This window comes from Triturus cristatus, chromosome 10, assembly GCF_964204655.1.
Source record: "Triturus cristatus chromosome 10, aTriCri1.1, whole genome shotgun sequence".
NCBI classification, from domain to species: domain Eukaryota; kingdom Metazoa; phylum Chordata; class Amphibia; order Caudata; family Salamandridae; genus Triturus; species Triturus cristatus.
In genome coordinates this window covers 900,291,656-900,315,712 of record NC_140593.1, presented here as the reverse complement: position 1 = coordinate 900,315,712, position 24,057 = coordinate 900,291,656, and the positions used below count along the sequence as shown (strand labels likewise).

At 47.3% G+C, this 24,057-nt stretch overlaps 1 protein-coding gene across 1 annotated transcript in view; it reads left to right on the top strand.

Annotated features, from left to right (window-relative positions):
* Positions 1-24,057, top strand: part of LOC146796207 (uncharacterized) — a 350,562-nt gene that overhangs the window by 301,332 nt on the left and 25,173 nt on the right. The window lies entirely within an intron of this gene.

Below are 24,057 nucleotides of genomic sequence, written 5' to 3'. Positions count from 1 at the left end.
CTGGTGTTGGGCCCGGATGTTTGCACTTGTTTTTGTCCTGGAAAAGTCTTTGGAGGTCACGAGATAGGTGACTCCTCCTTTGGATGATAGTGCGCATGAGCATCGACTCCATCTTCAGATTGTTTTTTTCCGCCATCGGGCTTGGATGTGTTTCTCGCACTCCAGTTCGGAACCGTCACCGATTCCACTCTCGACGCGCAATCCTTCATCCTTCTCCGGTATTGTTTTCGATCCCGAACCCTAGTCGTCGCGCATCTCCTAAACATCGATGTCCTCGGTTCCGGTAGTCGGCGAAGGCCTTCGGACCTGCTTGGGCCTTGGTATCTGGCTCATGGAAAGGACACCATTCAAGAAATGTCCTCAATGTGGGTCTAAATTTCCCCACACCAAACTGCATGAGGTGTGCAACCTCTGCCTGTCACCGGAGCACGAGGCCAGAGACTGTGTTGCTTGTGCCTCTTTCCGCTCCAAAAAGACCATTCGAGATCGTCGAGCCAGGGGAACAATGGCTCGCTCGTCGGCACCCATTCCCGATGATCTCTTCCAGGAGGGCGTTGATGTACCAGAACAGGAGCTGATCGAAGAAGGCCCTGTCAGCGCCTCCGAAGCCGATGACTCCGACCTCGAGGACTTCACCAATGGGCAGCGGGTCGTAAGTAAAGACGTCGACCCCCTCCCTACACCATCGAAAAAGACTTCAGTCACACCTTCACCTTCGGGTCCAGGTGCACACCGAGACACTGCTTCCCCTGCCCCGCCCTTGGGCCCGGCAAAGAAGCCTACTAAGCCTTCAGGCGTCTCAGGCTCGAGTCAATCTGCCATCGGTACCGATCAGTCACTGGCACCGAAAAAGAAACCGGCCTCCTCCTCTTCCATGCCGATAGCTGCCTCCACATCCAAGCATTCGGCACTGAAATCTACATGCACCGCCCCATCGACTGAAAATCTCTCTGACCCGAGCAAAAAGCCGAAAACTTCTGGTTCCACAAGCGGCCACAGAGACTGTAAAACATCACAGTTCCAAGCCAAAGGAGCACAAAACTGTTCGAGCCGGTGCCGTGCAAGTCTGCCGAACCGAAACGATTGACGCCGAAAGACCAGCCTCTATCAGAAGAGCTATTTAGACCAGACCCTAAACCGAAAACTCTTCTAAACTACCCTAAAACTGGTCAGCTGACTTTGAGTACAAAGAAGAGACCATTGGATACGCCTGTACCGGCTCCACCACCTAAAAAAAGGGACATTGCCATATCTCCCCTCAGGGTCCCTTCTCCACCGCCTCCCCCACCACACCATTCTACACCATCTCCTCCACCAATGGATGATGATGACACTGATGACACAGGAGGGGGTGCGGATGATGAGCCACTAGGGGGTCCACCTTATTCCCTGGACCCCTGGGATGATTACAGTACACCAGATGTCCCTAATGTTCCACAGGATGACATCTACCCCTCTAGGCCTTCCCCTCCGGAGGACACAATGGGTTTTCATCAGCTCCTCCACAGAGCTGCCCAATACCATGGGGTGGATTTACATACTGACCCTGTGGGAGACGATTTCCTTATGGACACCTTTGATAACCCACAAAGGTCCACCACTATTCTGCCCTTGCTAAAAGGAGTCACCAAGCATGCACCTGAAGTATTTAAAGATCCTGTTAGGGCTAGGGTTATTAACCCCAGGATCGAGAAAGTACAAGGCTGCAACAGCAGACCCAGCTTCCATTAAGGGCCCCGTACCACTAGACTCCCTTATAATCTCCAATGCTAGAAAGAGGGCCAACTCTCAGACATCAAGGGACGCTTCACCCCCGATAAAGACCCCAAACTCTTGGTCACCTCTGGCAAAAGAACCACGTTACAGGCAGCTAACATATGGTGTATCACCAACACTCAAGCACTGTTAGCCAGGTACGATAGGGCACATTACAACAAGCTAGAAACCCTATTGCAACACCTCCCCGACAAATATAACGACAAGGCCAATCACCTTATACAGAAGGGGAAACTTTTCACCAAAACCTCCATTCGTTGCGCGCTGGACGTGGCAAATACTGCCTCCAGAGCGGTCAACACCAGTGTTCTCCTGCGTAAACATGCCAGGCTATGCATTTCAAGTTTTAAACCTGAAATACAAAGTTCTATCTTAAACCAGCCATTCGATCAGGAACACCTATTTGGCCCTAAAGTAGATTCATCCCTTGAAAAGATGAAGAAGGACACGGATACAGCTAAATCAATGGGAACCTTGCAATCGCAAGCTCCCAGACGTTCCTTTCGTCGTTCCTCTTACAAGGGCACCTCCAGAGGCTACTCCTCTGACAACCCCTCCACCTCTTATAAGACTCCCACCCAGTCTACATTCACCAGAGGTTACCAGAGAGGAGGCTACAGAGGCAACAATAACAAAGGTAGAGGCAAGACCAACAACAACGCGCTCTGCCTCCACCCCTACCCAATGACTTCCCACCGTTCCCCCCGGCCCATTCCACTCCAGTCGGGGGAAGATTACAACAGTTCCACCCTGTTTGGAGCAACATCACCACAGACAGGTGGGTGAGACAAATCGTTCAATCCGGTTACTGTCTAGAACTCACCTCTACCCTCCCAAACATACCACCGAAACAGCGCCCAATGTCGGTGGAACATTTATCACTGCTCAGGCAGAAAGTCATCTTCCTCCTACTGAAGAAATCAAAACCTTCTCAGGGGTTTCACTGATACACCTGGTCCTTTTAAACCAACAAAGAGGAGATTGGCACAGAAGCCGTAATATAAAAGACATATTTTTTTTTAACCTCAGATGAGGGAAATTGCGTCACACAGTATCCTCAAGTCACTGTAGGAGGCATTCTAAGGAGTACAGAAAACAGGGGCCTTATATACCCACACTGAGGCTCAAAAGAAGGCGGTACAAGTACACATGAGAAGAGTTACAAACATAGATGGTCATACAGAAAATGCACAGTCAACAAGTAGGGGGAGTAATGAGTTGCTGACATCAGTTGGAACAGCCTGACAGTTCTATACTAGAAACAGGTGCATTCTACTAGCTAGGCCCTTCTGGGCATGTGCGAGGTTCTGGAAGAGGGAGAAAGCAAATGGCTAGCACATAGCTAACTAAAATGTATGCCAAGTACAAATTGGCCTTCAGCTCATGCTAACAGATCCCTATAATCTTTAACAGATGGTCATTTTAGCATGAGCTAAAGACATTCCTATGATCCAGTAGGAACATAAAAAATATTTGCACATTAATTTTCATAAATTTATCAATATCCTAATTCATTGCTAGGAGGGCATTTTACATTCTAAACATTTCAGTAAGCGGGTATATATATCTAAGGTATAAGCAGGAGTACAAAGGGAACAGAGCATTGGGTCATACAGATAGCAGGAGAGAGTAATGACTATTATCACAAACTGAATTATTAACTTTCTAGTCCTAAGCAAATCCTAGAACCATCTAGTAAAAACATTTTCAAGGCTCCTATGTATTTCAGTGACCATCCATTTCAACTTCAGAATAGCCAACAGCAAATATATCTAAAAAAAACATTTTCACTAGACTTTTCCAGTGTTTCCTTTATGAGGGCTAGAACATCAATCATTATATTTAAGGAAAGGGTAAAGTAACATTTGTCAACTTCTCAGATGAACTTTTCTCTCGCAGAATAAACATTATTCCTAATGCAAATAGTAAAGCAGTCAGACATATTATTACAAAAATAATCCTGGATCCAGGGGACCAGGAGGACCACCCAGGGCCATGAGAATTAGGACGAGGAGCCGCAAAGGGCTGCTCCTCCTCAAAAATGGGACGACTAAAGGGGTACATTTTTAACAAAAAAGAATGTCCTTGGGAAATTGAGGCAGCTGTACAACCAACCAGAGGGGAGTCTTCTCCCTGTGTCCGTTTGAGACTCACAAGCAGGCTCTTGTTGTTCCCACGGTGGAGCTGCACAACTTGCAATTCAGGAATCACGGCCCAGTTTCAAGGGAAAAGTTTCTTCTTTCAGGATAGGGCAATCACCCACCAGGGCAAATGCTCTCAACGATCCTGTCCAGTGTCTCTGTCAGTGCACCAGTTTTCTTCACTTCAATCTAACAGGCACCAGAGACACAGCACCTGTACCCTAAACTCAAGTCCTTCCCTAACTCCTGTATTGCTCTGCTGGCGCACTGCTCTTTCGTTGGGGCCACAGATTGTATCCAGTGTGCCCAGGTATCTCTTAATCAACAACCAAAGGTGAAGACTTTACAGCCAGTATTCAGGAGCGTGATGCTGAAGTGCCTGAAGCAACCCTTGTTTCAAAGGGGGTCACCTCAAGTAAAAACAACCTTGCCGTTCTGGTCGGTCTGTGACTCTCTCAGCTGGGCATCAAAAACTTGATCCACGATTTCTCCTTTCTGATTTGTGACACCGTCTTTCGCCCAAGACAGCGGCAGGGGTACACACTTCACATCCCAGTGCTTCCGGCCTTCTACCTTCACTGAGGTCCTAGTTGCCAGCAATGCCTGTACTGGTTATCTTCACCTTGACTTCAAGCTGGACTGGTGCTGACTCCCCAAGCTGAATCTGATGTCCGGACCCCTCTGGCAATGGTTGTAAGGCAGCAAATATCTATTGGTGGACAGAACAAAAGTTCTTTAGACAAGGCACAGAAATAATCTATTAACAGAGAGGATAGTCTCAGAATACTTCCTAGTCTTGGGACGCCCCATATATTAGCAAGGCTTCCAAGAACAACTTCATGTATCTATGTGCGAGTAAAAAAACAACAGCCTGGACCTATTGGCAGGCATAATAGGAACGTTTTGGTGAACTGACAAGAATAATACATCACCCAATTCCAAGCAGCCAAGGAAGTCTGTGTTCATTTACTAAATTCTGAGGAAAAGAGAAAAAACAATACAGACATACTCCAAATCCTTACATCTGTATATTCCTAATCTGAAGACCCTCAAGAAAAAAGGAAATGTTCTACACTTTTACTCATAGGTTTTATATTACTTGTACAGGACTGCAGACACTTCTAAAATGATTTATCTTAATAAAAGTACCTAAATTGTACACTTAGGACCATGTTCTCATGTTATAGGAGCAACTGGAAAATCTAAAACTGCTAATTTAACAGGGATTACATTTTCTCCAGCAGAACATGTTGTGACAAACAAACTCGTATAAAACAATATTTTCTTCAAAAATGTTTGCTAAGGATCACATGGGCATCTTCCCTGTGTTCTACTTTTCACAATCCAAACTATGCAACATCAGCTCTAGTAAGGACTGTCAGTTTATTTACACAGACTAGCTAATAAAAACTAGCAATGCCCTTGCAAAACTATGTAGCATGAGAATAACATAAACAATAATGGTGTTATCACCTGAGAATTTTAGAACTAAAATTACCCACATCTAGTTCCCTTTAAAGATGAAATAAGGAATCAGCAATCTAGACTACTAATCCTTTCATAATTTCATCAGACAGGATGGGCAGTAACATAACATATTTATTTATTCATTTTATCAATGCTAACAATTTGTAAAACAGTATTACTGATTAGCCAATTAAATGTCTCATGGCTGTTTCCTAGACAATTTAGACAGGTTAAAAAAAAAGTGAGAAAAAGAGAGAGAAAACATAAATTTGTCTACCCTTAATTTGTGGAGGAGCTAGCCTCCTTCCACCATTTTGACAGTAGGAAACCTGAAACAGGTTTCACTTTTGTCAACACTATCCACCCGTATTTGTAGCAACTGGGCATAAACAAACTCTGAGGAGGTAAATAGCACATTAAGCTAGCTAAAAGAAACATGAATAACCGACCACCAATCCCTTTAGTAAGTATACTAGTTGTAACATGTGGGCACATGAAGTCAAACTAAATCCCATTGCCTCAGCCCTTGTACAGTAATATTCAAACCAAAAGCATTAGTGCTGTACATATGGCAAAGCTATCTGTTAATCAAAGCTCACATATACCATTATATTGCCTTTTGTTCATATTAGTACACAAAAACTTGCTTTTGCGGAAAAAAAAAGTAAGCAAAACCTATTTTTCTCCCTGCCCTGCCATCTCGTCTTTCAAAAGGTTTCAAAGGTTGAAATGTCAAAGCGAACCTTGCTCTGAGCCCTGCTAGGCTTCTAAATGTAGAACTCGACCTTTAACCCTTTACCAGCTGTCCCATTTTGTGTGTAAGGCTCTCCATGCGGCTTTCCCCAATTCAAAGTCATCCTGGAGACTGATAGCGGAAAAGCAAACCCACTCCATTCCTGTCTACCAGCAATTCAGAGGTAAGCTGAATAACTTTTGCTGTTTTTTTTATACATATTTATATTTGTAAGCAGTGTGCTGAGTGCTTGTCTAGCAGTATAGATGTCAGCTATTTGTGTTATACCTAAATGTGTGCATTTACTGAAACCTGACAGCAGTTTAAAAGCTGCTCTGAATGGCAGAACCTCATTTAAATAGTGAATTTTGCCCAATTTCGACTTTGGTGTTTGGGGCACTTAAAAATTAATATCCTACAATTTTTGGGCTTATTAGTCATCCCCTGAATGTCCTCTACATATCCCAGAGATGGGAGATCAGAAATGTATAAGGTACACCCTTATAAAAATGAGTTTTGTACGCCTGGGTGAAGTGATATTTTCCATTGTAGTTGCCCCATATTGCTTGTAAAACACTGCTTAAATACAATTATAATGCTAGGAGTTCACAGTATTATTATTAGGCATTATAAAGATTAAAAAACGAATTTAATGCACTTATCTTTAATAATTTTTTTTCTATATAATGTACATTTTTAAAAAAAAAATCCAATCATTTTGATGAGTCCACATTTGAAAAGCAAGCTGCATCCCTTGCCTATCATATTTAAGCGCATTCATTCATAACCCTAAGCACAGAAGCCTAACTTGAAACATGAAAAATCTGCGCCACTTTTTTAAAGGACAGTCATTATTTAACATCAAAACCACAGATGTGCTTATGTAAAAAGGCACTAAGAAAGGAAAATCCCTCTTATTAATCTGTTCTCTGTTATCCAAAATAATGAAACTGTATTTCTAACTTTTAAAACAGCAATGTGAAATGCAGGGTTTTACAGAGGTTGCACTGACCTAAAATCTAGATGACTCCGCATTTTCCCCTCTGGAGCCTGCAGTCAGAAATAGCCATGTGCTGACACAGCTGTTGCTTGTGCTCAGTGAAACAGTTAAACACAGCTGTTGGAAAGCTTCTTTTTTTAGTGTTGAAATGTAAGCACGGTGACAGTTTATTTAAAACTGAGGCATTTCAATGCAGTCAAATCTATCGTTCTATAATGTATGTTTAGTTCAGCAACAACCAAATTCACTCATATGATGTGAATGCCTTTAAATATCTAATACAATGTATCTAAGGAAAACGCTGTAACATTTTGTATTTTAGTTTATTTATTGCAAAACACACAATTTCGTTTTTGAGGCCTATTTTATTCCTATTTAATGTGAATTCTAATTGTATCTTTAGCATTGTGGCAATTTGCACATGTATAACTTCTGATGTTGTCAATTTAATAGTAAAATGTAGCTATATAGCATATGTTATATAATTCATTTCTGGATTTTTTATTTAATATTAATTAAATGGCATTTTGCATAACAGACTGATGACAGCAAAAACACACAAACAGATTGAGCTCTGTCCAGACATTTACAGAAGGGGATCATACACTCAGAACACACAATACAGCGTGCTTAAGGCTAGCCATTCCTACACAAAGAGAGCAATCACTATTTACTCACACAAGTACCACTAATGTCAAATCACAAACCACATAGACATTTAAACACACATTTAACCCACAAATCAACATTTAGGACAGAAACAAAGGACAGCCCACAGACTGTACTTAAACCAAACCATTTGTAAATACTAGTTGTAAGTCATATTTACAAGAAAAGCTCTCAATAGTAGTTCAAAAACAGCCCAAAAAGACTGTTCCATTTTCAAGATCCAAAATACACCAAATTTGCCAATTTGGCTGGCAGAACACCAAAAATCGCTCTGCATATCACCACTTATGAATGTTACTAAGTGCACAGACCAGGATCCTTTCTATGTACATATTTATTCCTTGGGGTACTAGTCACCGAGGAAGAAATACGTTTTTATACCTAATCCTAGTTAGGTATCCCCTCTAGGGGAGCCGGCTAATTCTATACAAGTTCCAAAATGGTACCTCCAAGAAAGCAACATAATCTACGATACGTGCTAAGAACAGGCATGCCAAGATTATTGCAGCATATACAATATTATACACAAAGTAGCACTTAACTCTAAGTGTGCCGTTCAAGTTTTCAAAAGTTTCTCATTACCTGCCTAAATAAATTGCAATTTATATATTTCTCACATTCCCATCACATATTGGCCAATTTCCATTTCCATATCACTTTATCACTTTGTATCACTTTATCACTTTGTATCATGTTATCACTTTTTATGTCTCACTTTATATCTCGCGTTATATCTCACGTTATATCACTTTATATCTCACTATTATCACATTATATCTCATGTTTATATCATTTTATATCTCACATTTATATCACTTTATATCACTTCACTTTTCTATATATTTCCCTTTATCTCACTTTTTCTGTGCAGCCTGCGCACTTATCTCACAAATGACCTTACCTAGCATAGGTCTCCAGATTCTAACTGCCAAATTCTGAATGACCAAACGGTCGTTTTTATAATACTCACGCCAAAAAGGTCCTCAGTCAGGAGTGGCAAACAGTTTGAGGAGTCAAATCAGGAAGACCAGAAGTATACTGGGCTGCAGAGACAGAGAATCTCAATGTAGGTACCTTCTTACTAGTCCTGTTCTGTCCTCCTCAGTAGATTCCTGTCTCCCATCAAGACCACTTTCTTGGATAGCCACTTCTCTGATGAGGTCCACGTTGAGCGCCATTTGAAGAAATCAAAACCTTCTCAGGGGTTTCACTGATACACCTGGTCCTTTTAAACCATCAAAGAAGAGATTGGCACAGAAGCTGTAATATAAAAGACATCTTTTTTATTAACCTCAGATGAGGTAGATTGCGTCACACAGTTTCCTCAAGTCACTGTAGGAGGCATTCTAAGGAGTACAGAGAACAGGGGCCTTATATACCCACACAGGGGCTCAAAAGAAGGCGGTACAAGTACACATGAGAAGAGTTACACACATACATGGTCATACAGAAAATGCACAGTCAACAAGTAGGAGGAGTAATGAGTTGCTGACATCAGTTAGAACAGCCTGACAGTTCTATACTAGGAGCAGGTGCATTCTACTAGCTAGGCCCTTCTGGGCATGTGCGAGGTTCTGGAAGAGGGAGAAAGCAAGTGGCTAGCACATAGCTAACTAAAATGGCTGCCAAGTACAAAATGGCTTTCAGCTCATGCTAACAGATCCCTGTAATCTTTAACACTACAAAAGAGTGCAATAGAACCAGTTCCCCTGTACCAACAAAAGACACGAGTTTACTCTCTGTATTTTCTCATACCAAAAAAGGACGGTTCTCTGAGACCTATTCTCGACCTCAGATCCCTAATCCTCTACATACACTCAGACCATTTTCACTTGGTCACACTTCAGCAGGTCCTTCCTCATCTTTCACAAGGCGACTTCCTTGCCACTCTAGATCTCAAGGACGCCTACTTCCATATTTCCATTCACACATCTCACAGGAAATATCTCAGGTTCGTAGTGGACGGTCAACACTACCAATTCAAAGTACTCCCTTTCGGAGTCACCACAGCACCCCAGGTATTTGCCAAGTGTCTTGCGGTAGTGGCAGCTCATCTAAGAAGACAACACATTCACGTCTTCCCATATTTGGACGACTGGCTCATAAAAGCCAGCTCATACTATCAGTGTGTACACCACACTCACGCCACTATTAAACTGCTCCACGACTTGGGGTTTATAGTAAACCACGCAAAGTCTCATCTACAACCGTCCCACATACAACAGTACCTAAGTGCCACAATAGACACCTCAAAAGAGCTTGCTTATCCCAGTCCAGCCAGGATAGCAAGCATACAAACCCTCATAACCAGATTTCAGCCTCAACACTCTCTTCCAGCTCGAGTGTTCATGCAACTCATAGGGATGATGGCCTCTTGCATATTCATAGTGCTTCATGCAAGACTCCAGATGCGTCCTCTCCAAGAGTGCCTAGCACGCCAGTGGAACCAGGCTCAAGGTCAGTTAACAGATCTGGTGTTGTTAGACGGTCGCACTCATCGCTATGCAGTGGTGGAACACCAAAAACCTTTCCAAAGGGCGACCGTTCCTAGAGCCATTGCCACAGATCGTCCTCACAGCGGACGCATCGCTCTCCAGCTGGGGAGCTCATCTTTTACATCACACCATGCAGGGCAGGTGGCCTCCTCAACAGAAATTACTCCACATCAACCGACTGGAGTTATTAGCCATAAAGGCATTCCAGAAGCAAATATCAGGCAAGGCTGTCCTAGTCCGCACAGACAGGACAGCCATGTACTACATACAGAAACAAGGCGGGACACATGCTCTACAGCTCTCTCAACTAGTACAAAGCATATGGAGATGGGCTATACCGCAGAACATTTTTCTCCTAGCCCAACATGTCCCGGGAGTCCAAAACAACATAGCCAATCTGTTAAGCCTTCAAACGCAACAGATTCACGAGTGGGAACTTCATCCACAAGTTCTTAACCATTTTTTCAAATGTGGGGCCAATCACACAGACCGTTTCGCCACACACGAAAACACCAAATGCCCAAGCTTCGCCGCCAGATTTCCACACCCATTGTCCAAAGGCAATGCGATGTGGATGAATTGGTCAGGCAGATTTGCGTACGCTTTTCTGCCTCTCCCACTTATTCCACTGGTGGTGCGAAAGCTACAGCAACACTCACTGACTCTCATTCTAGTTGCTCCAACTTGGGCCAGACAACCGTGGTACACCACATTACTGGAATTCTCTGTAGTTCCGCACCAAAAACTGCACCTCTCCCCACGCCTCTTAACCCAGAGCCGCGGAGAGATCAGACACTCGTACCCAGCTCAGCTCAACCTTGCGATCAGGCTCCTGAGGTCTTAGAATTCGGTTACCTTAACCTTCCCCCTGACTGTATGAACGTTATTAAAGAGGCTAGACGTCTCATCACTAGAGCCTGCTATGCAGCCAAGTGGAAAAGATTTGTTATATATTATCATAACAACACCATCAATCCCCTATATGTGTCTATCCAACACATCATAGGTTACCTACTACATCTCCAAAGGTGTAACTTAGCATATACATCTATTAGGTTGCACCTCACTGCCATAGCGGCCTATTTACAAAATAGACAACACTTATCTCTTTTCAGAGTACCTGCCATCAAAGCATTTATGGAAGGCCTCAAAAGAATAATTCCTGCCAGAGTACCACCCTCACCTGTGTGGAATTTAAACATAGTTCTCACAAGACTAATGGGTCCTCCCTTTGAACCTCTACATAAATGTGAGCTACAGTTTTTAACATGGAAGGTTGCTTTTTTAGTGGCCATCACTTCTCTTAGAAGAGTTAGTGAGCTTCAAGCACTAAACATTCAGGAACCTTTCTTACAAATACATCATAATAAGGTTGTTCTCCGAACTAATCCTAAATTCCTCCCTAAGGTTATTTCTCCCTTCCACCTCAATCAGTCTGTAGAGTTGCCCGTGTTCTTCTCGCAACCACAAACCGTCGCAGAAAGAGCTCTTCACACTCTAGATGTCAAAAGAGCACTGCTTTATTACATTGAGAGAACAAAACCTTTTTGCAAGACAAAACTTTTCGTGTCCTTCTCACCACCACATAAAGGCAACCCCATCTCAAAATCTGGGATAGCAAGGTGGATTGTCAAATGCATACAGATTTGCCATCACAAAGCAAAACAAACTTTATCAGTTCCCCCTAAAGCCCACTTTACCCGAAAGATAGGGGCTTCAATGGCATTTTTAGGGAACATTCCCTTACATGACATCTGCAAAGCAGCTACATAGTCTACACCGCACACATTCACAAAGCACTAGTGTGTAGATGTGCAAACAAAACAGCAAGCTAGTGTGGGCCAGGCTGTACTCAAAACATTATGTTCGAGGCATATGAGCTGCAGATTTCACCCTTGCATAGATCGCCATCTGGTGTTGTGCCCGGATGTTTGCAGTTTGTTTTTCCTCTTGGAAAGTCTTTGGAAGTCACGAGGTCGGTGACCTCTCCCTTGGATCGTATTGCGCATGGGCTTCGGCTCCATCCTCAGATTGTTTTTTTCCGCCAACGGGCTCGGATGTAATCTTCGTGCTCCGGTTCCGAACATTTCCAGTTCGACGATCAAAGCGGAATCCTCGCTTATCGCGGTATTGTTCAAATCCAGATCTCCTCAATCACCTTCTCTTCGACACATCTTCGATTCCAGTCATCGACGGCGGCCTTCGGGCCTACCCAAGCTCCGGTCCCGGCTGATGGAAAGAACTCCTTTCAAGAAGTGCCCTCGATGTGGGTCCAAATTCCCCCACACCGATCTTCATGAGGTGTGCAACCTCTGCCTCTCCCCTGAACACAAGGCTCGAGACTGTCCGGCCTGTAAGTCTTTCAGATCTTAAAAGACTATTCGAGATCGAAGAGCCAGACGAAACATGGCGCACTCCTCGACCTCCGTTCCAGTCGACATCTTCGGGGACGACGTTGAAGATCCGGGACAGCAGCACACCGAAGAGGACCTCGTCAGTGCTTCCGAAGCCGACGACTCAGATGTGGAGGACATCACCCCAGCGCAGAGGGTCGTGAGTACTATACCCCCTCCCACACCCGCGCCCACAGCCAAAAAGGCTTCGGTCACGCCTTCGCCTCCGGGCCTAGGCAAGACCAGAGACACTGCTTCACACACCCCACCTTCGGGCCCGGTGAAGAAGCCAAATAAGCTTTCCGGCGGATCGGGCTCGAGCCAGCCCTCCAGCGGTGCCGAGAAACACACTTCGGCACCGAAAAAGAAACCGGCCTCTACCTCGACACCGAGCTCCGCACCGGAGTCCTCGGTGTCGAAACCCAGCCTTTCCGTACCGACGCCATCTTCAGTACCGACCAAACCTCATAAGGCCCTTGGCACCGACACTTCCACGCCGAAGCCCACCTCGGCACCGACCAAGAAAACGGAGGTTCCCAAGCCCAGTGCTAAGCACGGCACGGACAAGTCTAAAAATGTATCGCCCCCGAAAACTTCGGCGCCAACGGAACAAACATTGTCACAGGAACTGTTTACACCGGATCCCTTGCAAAAAACTCTTACCAAGGATCCAAAAACTGGACATTTGGCACTCTCTTCCAAAAAGAGACATTTGGACAAACCGGCTCCGCCTCCACCTCCAAAGAGGAAGGACTCTGCTATCTCCCCTTTCAGAATGCCTTCCCCACCTCCTACACCCTCTCCACCTCCGCCCCCTCTGCCTTCTCCACCCCCACCTCATCGCTCTCCGACCCCGTCTCCAGACCATGATGATCAGGGGGATCCATAGTACGATCCAGGGGATGTGCCCCAAGACCCCACCCCTACAGGATCGCCAGACCCATGGGACAACTACAATAATACAGATATTCCAGACGTCCCACAAGATGACCTTTACCCTTCCAGGCCATTTCCACCGGAAGACTCATTAGGTTTCCACCACCTACTTCAGAGGGCGGCACATTATCACGGGGTAGAGTTACACACTGACCCAGTAGAGGAGGATTTCCTCCTCGACACCTTTGATACAGCACATAGGTCTACCTCCATACTACCTATGCTCAAGTGGGTGATAAAACATGCGCCAGAGGTTTTTAAGGACCCACTCAGGGCTAGGGTCATTAACCCACGCATAGAAAAAAAGTACAAAGCTGCCCCCACAGATCCTGCCTATATCAAAGGGCCAGCGCCACTAGATTCCGTAGTGGTTTGCACTGCACGGAAGAGGTCAAACTCCCAGGCGTCGGGCGAAGCACCACCACCTGACAAAGAGTCAAAGCTACTGGACGCGTCAGGAAAGCGTACTGCGTCACAGGCAGCCAATATATGGCGTATCGCCAACACCCAAGCGCTATTGGCCAGATACGATAGGGCGCATTATGATGAATTAGAAACCATAATGCACCACCTCCCAGAAAGATACAAAAATAGGGCCAATGAATTAATTCAAGAGGGTAAGACTATAACTAACACCTCCATACGCTGTGCCTTAGATGCAGCAGACACAGCCTCCAGGGCCATTAACACTAGCGTCCTCCTCCGTCGCCATGCTTGGCTGAGAGTATCAGGTTTCAAACCTGAGGTACAGGCCTCCATCCTAAATCATCCCTTTGACCAAGAACACCTATTCGGCCCAAAGGTAGATGAGGCCCTCGAGAAAATGAAGAAGGACACTGATACGGCAAAATCTATGGGAGCCCAGCAGTCACACCCTCCTAGGCGCTCCTTTCGCCGCTCTTCCTTTCGGAGTACGGCTAGAGGCTACTCCTCAGATAGCGCGTCCACTTCCTACAAATCTCCTACTCAGTCCACCTTCACAAGGGGTTATCAAAGAGGCGGCTATAGGGGCAATAACAATAAAGGCAGAGGCAAAACAAATACCGCCCGCTCTGCCACACCGCCTACCCAATGACTTCCCCCCGCTCCCTCCAGACCATCCCACTCCGGTCAGTGGCAGACTACAAAATTTCCTTCAGGTCTGGGAGACCATCACCTCAGACAAATGGGTGACCCAAATTATTCGCTCAGGGTACTGCCTAGAATTAACATCTACCCCCCCAAACATTCCACCCAGACAACGCCCAATGTCACAAGAACATTCCACATTACTAAAACAGGAGGTAATCTCCCTCCTACAAAAATAGGCAATAGAACAAGTTCCCGCCAATCAGCAAAATTTAGGGGTCTACTCCCTATATTTTCTAATACCAAAAAGGGACGAGACTCTACGGCCTATTCTAGATCTCCGGCCCCTAAACACATACATACATTCAGACCATTTTCACATGGTAACGCTTCAGCAGGTGCTTCCGCTCCTCTCCCAGAATGACTTTCTCACCACACTGGACTTGAAAGACGCATACTTTCACATTCCGGTACACCATGCTCACAGAAAATACCTCAGATTTGTAGTGGACGGGCAACACTACCAGTTCAAGGTGCTCCCATTCGGGGTCACAACAGCACCAAGGGTATTCACCAAGTGCCTAGCGGTAGTGGCGGCACACCTCAGAAGACAGCACATTCACGTCTTCCCATATTTGGACGACAATGTGTACACCACACCGCCACTACAATCCAACTACTTCATCAGCTAGGCTTCACGGTGAACCACCAAAAGTCAGAGCTAACACCATCCCACATAAAGCAATACCTCGGTGCCACCATAGACACCTCAAAAGCCATAGCCTACCCCAATCCGGCCAGCATTGCAAGCATTCAGGCTTTGCGTCAAAGATTCATACCTCAACACTCCCTGCCAGCAAGAGTGTTTATGCAACTGATAGGGATGATGGCCTCTTGCATTTTCATAGTGCCTCACGCAAGACTCCAGATGCGTCCACTCCAAGAGTGCTTAGCGCGCCAATGGAACCAGGCCCAGGGGCAACTGACAGATCCGGTGTTGGTAGACGGTCGCACCCATCGCTCTCTGCAGTGGTGGAACACCACAAATCTTTCCAGAGGCCGACCGTTCCTGGACCCGGTTCCACAAATAATACTAACAACAGACGCATTGCTCTCCGGCTGGGGAGCTCATCTATTATACCTCACAGTGCAGGGCACATGGACGCCGCAACAAAAGTTACTCCATATCAACCATCTGGAGTTACTGGCAATCTTTCTAGCCCTAAAATCCTTTCAAACACAGATTTTAGGCAAGGCAGTCCTCATTCGCACAGACAACATGACGGCCATGTATTACAATAAAAAACAAGGCGGCACACACTCTCCACAGCTCTCTCAACTAGCACAGAGCATATGGAGATGGGCAATTCCACACAAAATCTTTCTTCTAGCCCAGCATGTCCCAGGAGTCCAAAACACCATGGCAGATCTGCTCAGCAGACAGACGCAGCAGATCCACGAGTGGGAACTTCACCCGCAGGTTCTTCACCCGTTCTTTCAAATGTGCGGGCATCCGCAGATAGATCTCTTCGCCACCCACGAAAACAAAAAATGCCCAATCTTCGCCGCCAGATACCCACACCCATTGTCCAAAGGCAATGCGATATGGATGAACTGGTCAGGCAAATTTGCGTACGCCTTTCCACCTCTCCCACTAATTCCATTAGTGGTGCGAAAGCTACAACAGCATTCCCTCACACTGATCCTAGTAGCTCCAACATGGGCCAGACAACCGTGGTACACCACACTGCTGGAACTCTCGGTAGTACCACGCCAAAAGCTACACCTCTCACCATGCCTCCTAACCCAGAACCATGGAGAGATCAGGCACCCGGACCCAGCTCAGCTCAACCTTGCGATCTGGCTCCTGAGATCCTAGAATTCGGATACCTTAACCTTCCCCCGGACTGTATGAACGTCATCAGAGAAGCTAGACGCCCTACCACTAGAGCCTGCTACGCTGCCAAGTGGAAAACATTTGTTGTTTATTGCCATAACAACACAATCAATCCTCTAGACGTGTCTATACAACACATCATATGCTACTTACTCCATCTACAAAGGTGTAACCTAGCATATACATCCATTCGGCTACACCTCACAGCAATTGCCGCTTACCTACAAAACAGGCAGCACCTATCACTTTTCAGAGTGCCTGCCATTAAAGCCTTCATGGAAGGCCTAAAACGAATAATTCCCCCCAGAGTACCACCCTTACCTGTGTGGAACTTAAATATAGTTCTCACAAGACTAATGGGACCGCCCTTCGAACCTTTGCATAAATGCGAACTGCAATTTCTCACATGGAAAACAGCTTTTCTTGTAGCCATCACTTCCCTTAGAAGGGTCAGTGAGATACAAGCACTTACCATACAAGAACCTTTTCTCCAAATGCACCAGAACAAGGTTGTTCTCCGTACCAACCCAAAATTCCTACCTAAAGTCATTTCCCCTCTTCATCTAAACCAATCGGTAGAATTACCGGTATTTTTCTTGCAACCTCAAACTGTTGCAGAAAGGGCTCTACACACGCTAAGATGTCAAACGAGCCTTACATTACTATATCCAAAGAACACAACCTTTCAGAAAGACCAAACAACTATTTGTCTCTTTCTCTCCACCACACAAAGGCAACCCCATCTCAAAATCAGGGATAGCTAGGTGGATTGTCAAATGCATCCAGATTTGCTACCACAAAGCAAAACGAACGCTATCTGTTCCCCCTAAAGCCCACTCTACTAGAAAGGTAGGGGCTTCTATGGCTTTTCTAGGGAACATCCCATTAGATGATATCTGCAAAGCAGCTACATGGTCAACACCGCACACTTTCACTAAACATTACTGTGTAGATGTGCAAACCAAGCAACAAGCTAGTGTGGGCCAGGCTGTACTAAAAACACTATTTAAAACCACTGCAACAGATACCGGTGGTCGCCGCTAAGGTTGAGAACTGCTATATAGTCTATGCAAAAGTGTGTAATCTGCAGTTCATATGCCTCGAACGGAATATGCTACTTACCAGTATGCATCTGTTCTTGGCATGTAGAGCTGCAGATGTACACACGCCCACCCGCCTCCCCGGCTACCTGTATCTGTTCCAGTCTATCTTATTTAGATACAACACACATGGGTTTCTTCACTGTTATTACTACGCTCCATCTTTCCCTGTTGGCGAAAAACAATCTGAGGATGGAGCCGAAGCCCATGCGCAATACGATCCAAGGGAGGAGTCACCGACCTCGTTACTTCCAAAGACTTTCCAAGAGGAAAAACAAACTGCAAACATCCGGGCCCAACACCAGATGGCGATCTATGCAAAAGTGTGTAGATCTGCAGCTCTACATGCCAAGAACAGATGCATACTGGTAAGTAGCATATTCCTTCAGGGGCGTGGCCAAGATGGCGACCTAAACAGACGTGGACTGCCGAAGCTCATCGCTCCTTACCCCTTCAGCCGGCTGTTTTGTGCTTCATACCAAACCATGGAGACGGGGAGGTGGCAATCACCCGTGCGTTTCTGGAGACCCTCTTTAACTTCCTCCGAGATGACTTCCACTCGCTCAAGCAGGAGGTGGCGGGGAGGTCAGGGAGATTCGTCGCGAGGTGGATGGATTGGGGGAGCGGGTAGCTGCCATTGAGGATCCTGATCACACCAGAAGTGAGGAACTAGAACTCCTCCAACAAGAAGTTCTTCGCCTCAGGGACCAGCAGGTGGACCTCCAAGCGCACGCGGAGGACCTTGAGAATAGGTCGCGCCGCAACAACATACGGGTCCGCGGTGTCTCATCGGCTGCAGAGGGGACTGATATCACCCAATATCTGCAAGGTCTCTCCCGCAAGATCCTCGGAGAGTGGTCCGACTTTGAAATCCGCATCGATCGAGCACACCGAGTGGGTCTGCCGCGGCGCATGTCTGCTCCTCCCCCCGGACATTTTGGCGTTTCTACCGGACTTTCCCTTGAAGGAGCGGATCCTACGGGAGGCACACAAGAAACAACCTCTTCAATACCAAGGCCATTCAATGACGCGTTTCCAGGATCTGTCCGTCATTACATTGCAAAAGCGGAGGGCGTTCGGGGAGGTCACCTCGTTCCTGAGAGACAAAGGGATACCCTATGCCTGGGGTCACCCCTTCCGCCTGATCTTCAAATGGAATGGGGCGTTGCACCACTTGAGGTCATTTCAGGAGGCATGCACTCTTTTGGGACTTGTACACAGCGAAGCAGAGGCCTCCCCCACTCGTTCGCAAAAACCCACAGGAGACGGTTGGCACCGAGTGAGCCGCAGACGCCGCCCCATAGCAGCATTGAAGCCGGGCCCCACGACTATGTTGCAAGAACGAGCAGCGGCCCTCCATGTGGTGCTTAGAGACACCTCCCCTACTGAATAGCTTTCTTTACATTTGGGACACATACACATGGTCTATTCGCTGGCTGGGGGGGGGGGGGGCGGGGGGCTGGAGTCGCTGGAGTATCACGCTCAATTCGGTAACCTTATCACCAGCCTGCAGAGTAAGGAGGCGGGTTTGGACTATGGCTTCCTGTGGGGAATGTTCTGTTGGGGCTAGGGTGGGGGGATTAGTGGCTTTGGTTCAAAGTTTGGTGCGGGGTGTTGGGTGGGGGTGGTGGGATTGGGGGAGGGGGTGGCCTGGGAGCAGTAGGGGGGGTGGGAACCGATGTGCCACGTGGAAGGGAGGTCCTGGGGAAAGGCAACATAGAGGCGAGTCCCCCTTAGACGGCATTCCTATTCCATGGGTGGGCAAATGACAGAGGCAACGTTGAAATTTATTACCCTCGATGTGAGAGGGCTCAACAACCCCGTTAAACGGTGCGCTATTTTATCATATTTAGAGACCTCCGGCGCCTCGATCTGTCTTTTGCAAGAAACTCACCTCTTGGTCAAAGATTGGCACCAGATGCGTTCTCGGGCGTTTCCTCAACAGCTTTACTCCTCCACCACTGATAAGCTAGGGTCGCTATCTTATTTGCTAAGCATTTCAATGGCCAGGTGGGAGATAAAATAGCGGAACCTAAAGGTAGGCTAATCGCTTACACCATACGAGTGGGTAGTCTGTCCATGACAGTAGGGTCTCTCAATGCCCCCAACTCTGGTCAAGAACCCTTTCTAAATGACGCTTTGTCAGAAATGTTAGGGTCCCAAAACCGATACACCACTGGTGGGAGGCGATGTCAACCTAGTCATGGATGGGGAGTCCGATAGATCTGGTCGCCGTTTCTGTTCAACAGGAGCGCTCTCCCCGGAGGTGAAGGAGTGGATGGCCCGGAGGGGGCTGGTGGACTTGTGGAGGGAGGCGCACCCTCACAGCACCCACTACACGTTCTATTCACATGTGCACCATACTTATGCTAGGCTGGACCACTTCATAGGCTCCTTTGAGGTCCAACCGCTCGTAAGGGACATAGACATTATTCCTGCCGCTGTATCAGACCACGATGCAGTGGTAGTGTCTCTTGCTGTCCCCCAGACTAAGATAGCGGGAGTAGATGGCGCCTGCGGGAGACCATCCTACAGCGGAATGGGGTGGCCCAACAGCTGCACAAACTCATCACAGATTACCTGGCGCTTAACGATAAGCCGGACACGCCCTTGACGGCAGTTTGGGGGGTGCTGAAGGCGGTCATCAGGAGGGAACTAAACGCCATTTCGGCGGCTGAAGCCAATGAACGTAGGGAGAAGCGGGAATCCTTGACGGCTCAGGTGGTTGAACTTGAGCGGGTGCACAGTCGTACCGGGGCTCCCAGGGTGTGGAGGCAATTGAAGACGGCCAGGGCACAACTCGCTGGCCTCGATATTGATCGAGCAGAATATGCCACCTAGCGGCTGCGTCAGGCATACTATGTGGGGGGCGATAAAACAGGACGCCTCCTTGCCAGTGCACTGCGAGCGCGGGTACTGCATTCGAAGATCACAACTCTTTATAGCGCCCAAGGAGAGAAATTGGTCAGTGATGACCAAATTGCTGAAGCCTTTAGAGTCTTTTATGCCTCGCTGTACAGCGCTGATCGGCACCTTGACACAGACGGGGAGGCGTACCTGAAGGGGGGCGGCAACGACGGCGCTTAACGGAGCCGGGGATGCTGCATTGAATGCGCCTATTAGAATAGAGGAAGTGGTGGGGGCGATTTCTCGCCTCAAGCCCTTGAAGTCGCCTGGGCCGGATGGCTTCTCCGCGGGGTTTTATAAAACTTTTTGCCCGATGCTCACACCTCTTCTGACGCGACTTTTCAACTCATTCCAGGGGCCTGGCTCGATCCCTCCTGATATGTTGGAAGCCGACGTCCTGGTATTACCCAAACCGGGTAAAGATGCTACCCAATGTGCCGCTTATAGGCCTATTTCCCTACTTAACCTGGACCTTAAAATATTCACGGGGGCTAGCTTCCAGACTTGGCCCACGACTACCCGGTATTATCGAGCCGGACCAGTCTGGCTTCATCCCCGGTAGACAATGTAGCGGTAATACTAAACGCCTGCTGCACCTCATAGACAAGGCTCACTTTAAGGGATTGAATGCCATGTTTTTGTCTATAGACGCCGAGAAGGTGTTTGACAGGGTGCATGGGTGGCTAGCTGCTATGACACACCTAGAGCGATTATCCGTGTCAATGGTATCAGCTCTAAGCCCTTTGACATCCGGAGGGGCACGCGACAAGGGTGTCCGCTATCGCCCCTCCTTTTTGCGCTTTACGTCGAACCCTTGGCACAGCGGATCCGCGACAACCCTGACATTACCGGCGTCACCTTCAGGGTGGAACAGCATACCCTTAGTTTATATGCAGATGATATCCTGGTGACGCTGGAGAATCCCGAAAGGTCTGTGTCTGCCTTCTTGCGTGAGCTAGAGGCTTTTGGGAGGGTCTCTGGGTTTAAAATGAACCGAGCGAAGTCCATGCTCCTCCCCTTGGGCTGCAACATGCATGCAGTCCGCAACACGGTCTCAGGTTTTGGGGGTCTGCAGCTCCAGGACTCCATCCCATACTTGGGGATAGTTCTTACCCCCTCCACCGAGCGGACAGTCAGTTTGAACTACACAAATATCTCTTCCCAGGTTCAGGGTGACCTCGGGCGATGGCAGAAGCAACCCCTCTCCTTGCTCGGGCGCGTCGCTGCATTGAAGATGTCTATATTACCCAAACTTCTATATATTTTTCAGACCATCCTGGTGCTTCTACCTCTGGGCACCATACAAAAATTACAAGATGCAGTGCACTACTTCATATGGGCAGGGAAATGGCCGCGTCTGCGTAGAGACCTCTCCTACCGATCTCCAGATGAGGGAGGCCTGGGGATTCCGAACCTAGTACACTACTATAAGGCAGCGCAATTGCGATACCTGGTGGAGTGGAGCCGACCAGAGTCGGAGAAGAGATGGTTATTCCAAGACTGGGCGATGGCGCAAACATCGCTTTGGAAGTTACCCTTCCTAAAGCGCCCTGATAGGCCGGCCTACCTCCAGAAGTTCCCCATCACTCGTACAGTACTGCGAGTGTGGGACACAGTCGCGGTTCAGAGGGGGCTCACCACTTTTCCTTCACCGCTTACACCACTGTTTGATAACCCTGAGTTCACCCCCGGATTAGAGAGGGGGGCTTTTCAGCAGTGGCGATCGTCCCCTTGCTGCTCCGCGGGTCATCTGTTTGACATTGAGGGCTTAATCCAGTTTAGTGATCTGTCAGGGTATCATGGCATCACGGCTCCACTATGATATCAGTATTTTCAAATTCGGCATTAGTTGACTCAGCCTGCAATACGCCCTTTAGTTAGTAGAAAACTGACCACTTTTGAAAAATGGCTTCTTACTAGAGATTCGGACCGGAAGTTGATCACTGACTTGTATAAGATGATCTGCCTGATGGTCACTTCGCGCCCCTCAGCAGGTCAACAGCGCTGGGAACGGGAACTGGGGAAAAGCCTTTCCGTGAAAGATTGGCAGGCAATATATTATAGGGCCTACCATACAGCCAGGAACACTGCTAGCAAAGAGACCGCAGTGAAGGTGGTTACTTACTGGTATTTGACTTACATAAAGGCAACCCTAGTCGTAGTTCCGCATGCCTGGAGGGCATGTGAGGAGGAGGGCACCCTGACCCATTTACTGTGGGAATGTAGGGAGGTGACCGATTACTGGACAGCAATTCTTAATGACATTGATAAACATTTTGAAACCGAAATTCCCCGTTTCCCGGCCTATACACTTCTTGGGCTGCCCAACGCACTCACTTTCCCTTTGAAGTTTCTCCGGGGACGTCAGATGGGCCTGGCCCTGGGCGCAGCGGTACGGCATATTATTTCATTCTGGGGAACGCAAACTCGACCTACTCACACGGGCTGGCTGCATAGATTGTGGTATACAGTAGGTCTGGAACGCATACAAGCAACCCTCACGCAGTCCACGGCATCCTATCAAACGGTCTGGCAACCTATCCTATCACTCCTATCATCGGAATTTAATGAAGTCACTTGTCCCAAATATCTCCGTCTTTTGCGCCTTACCGATACCTTAGCCTCCAGAGCCGCTCCTGACAATCGATAGAGGGCGGTGCTCACAGGTGATGGCCTCAGGCGGCAGGACACGGCACACCGGTTGGGTGGGTGGGGGGCTCCCAGGGTAAGGGGGGTTGCGGTTGGGGTTGTTGGTTGGGGGGGATTGGAGCTTGGGCATTGGAACCTTGACCCCGCTTGCACCCAGGGACATTCAAGACTTTATTGACTTATTGCTATGGCTTGCGGTGGTGGAGGGCGGGGGGGGGGGGGGGGGTACCTGGGCATTGTATTAGCAGAGTAACAGATGTGATTTACAAAGTCCTTGTTTTGCCGTCAAATTTAATAAAACAAAGATAAACCTAAAACATTATTTCAAACTACTACAACAGATACTGGTGGTCGCCGCTGAGGAGGGGTACTGCTATACAATCTCATATGCCTTGAACGGAAAATGCTACTTACCAGTATGCATCTGTTCTTGGCATGTAGAGCTGCAGAGCCACATACGCCCACCCACCTCCCTGGCTACCTTTATCTGTTCCAGTTTCATCTTATTTAGATACAGCATACATGGGCATCTTATCTGTTTTTCACAAAACTCCATCATTTCCCTGCTGGCGAAAAACAATCTGAAGATGGAGCCGATGCCCATGCTCACTATCATCCAAAGGAGGAGTCACCTATCTTATGACTTCCAAAGACTTTTCCAGGACAAAAACCAGTGCAAACATCCGGGCCCAACACCAGATGGCGATCTATGCATAGTGTGTGGATCTGCAGCTCTACATGCCAAGAACAGATGCATACTGGTAAGTAGCATTTTCCTTTCCCTTTCTGCCTATACCTCCCCATTCTCTTTTTCACTCATTGTAAC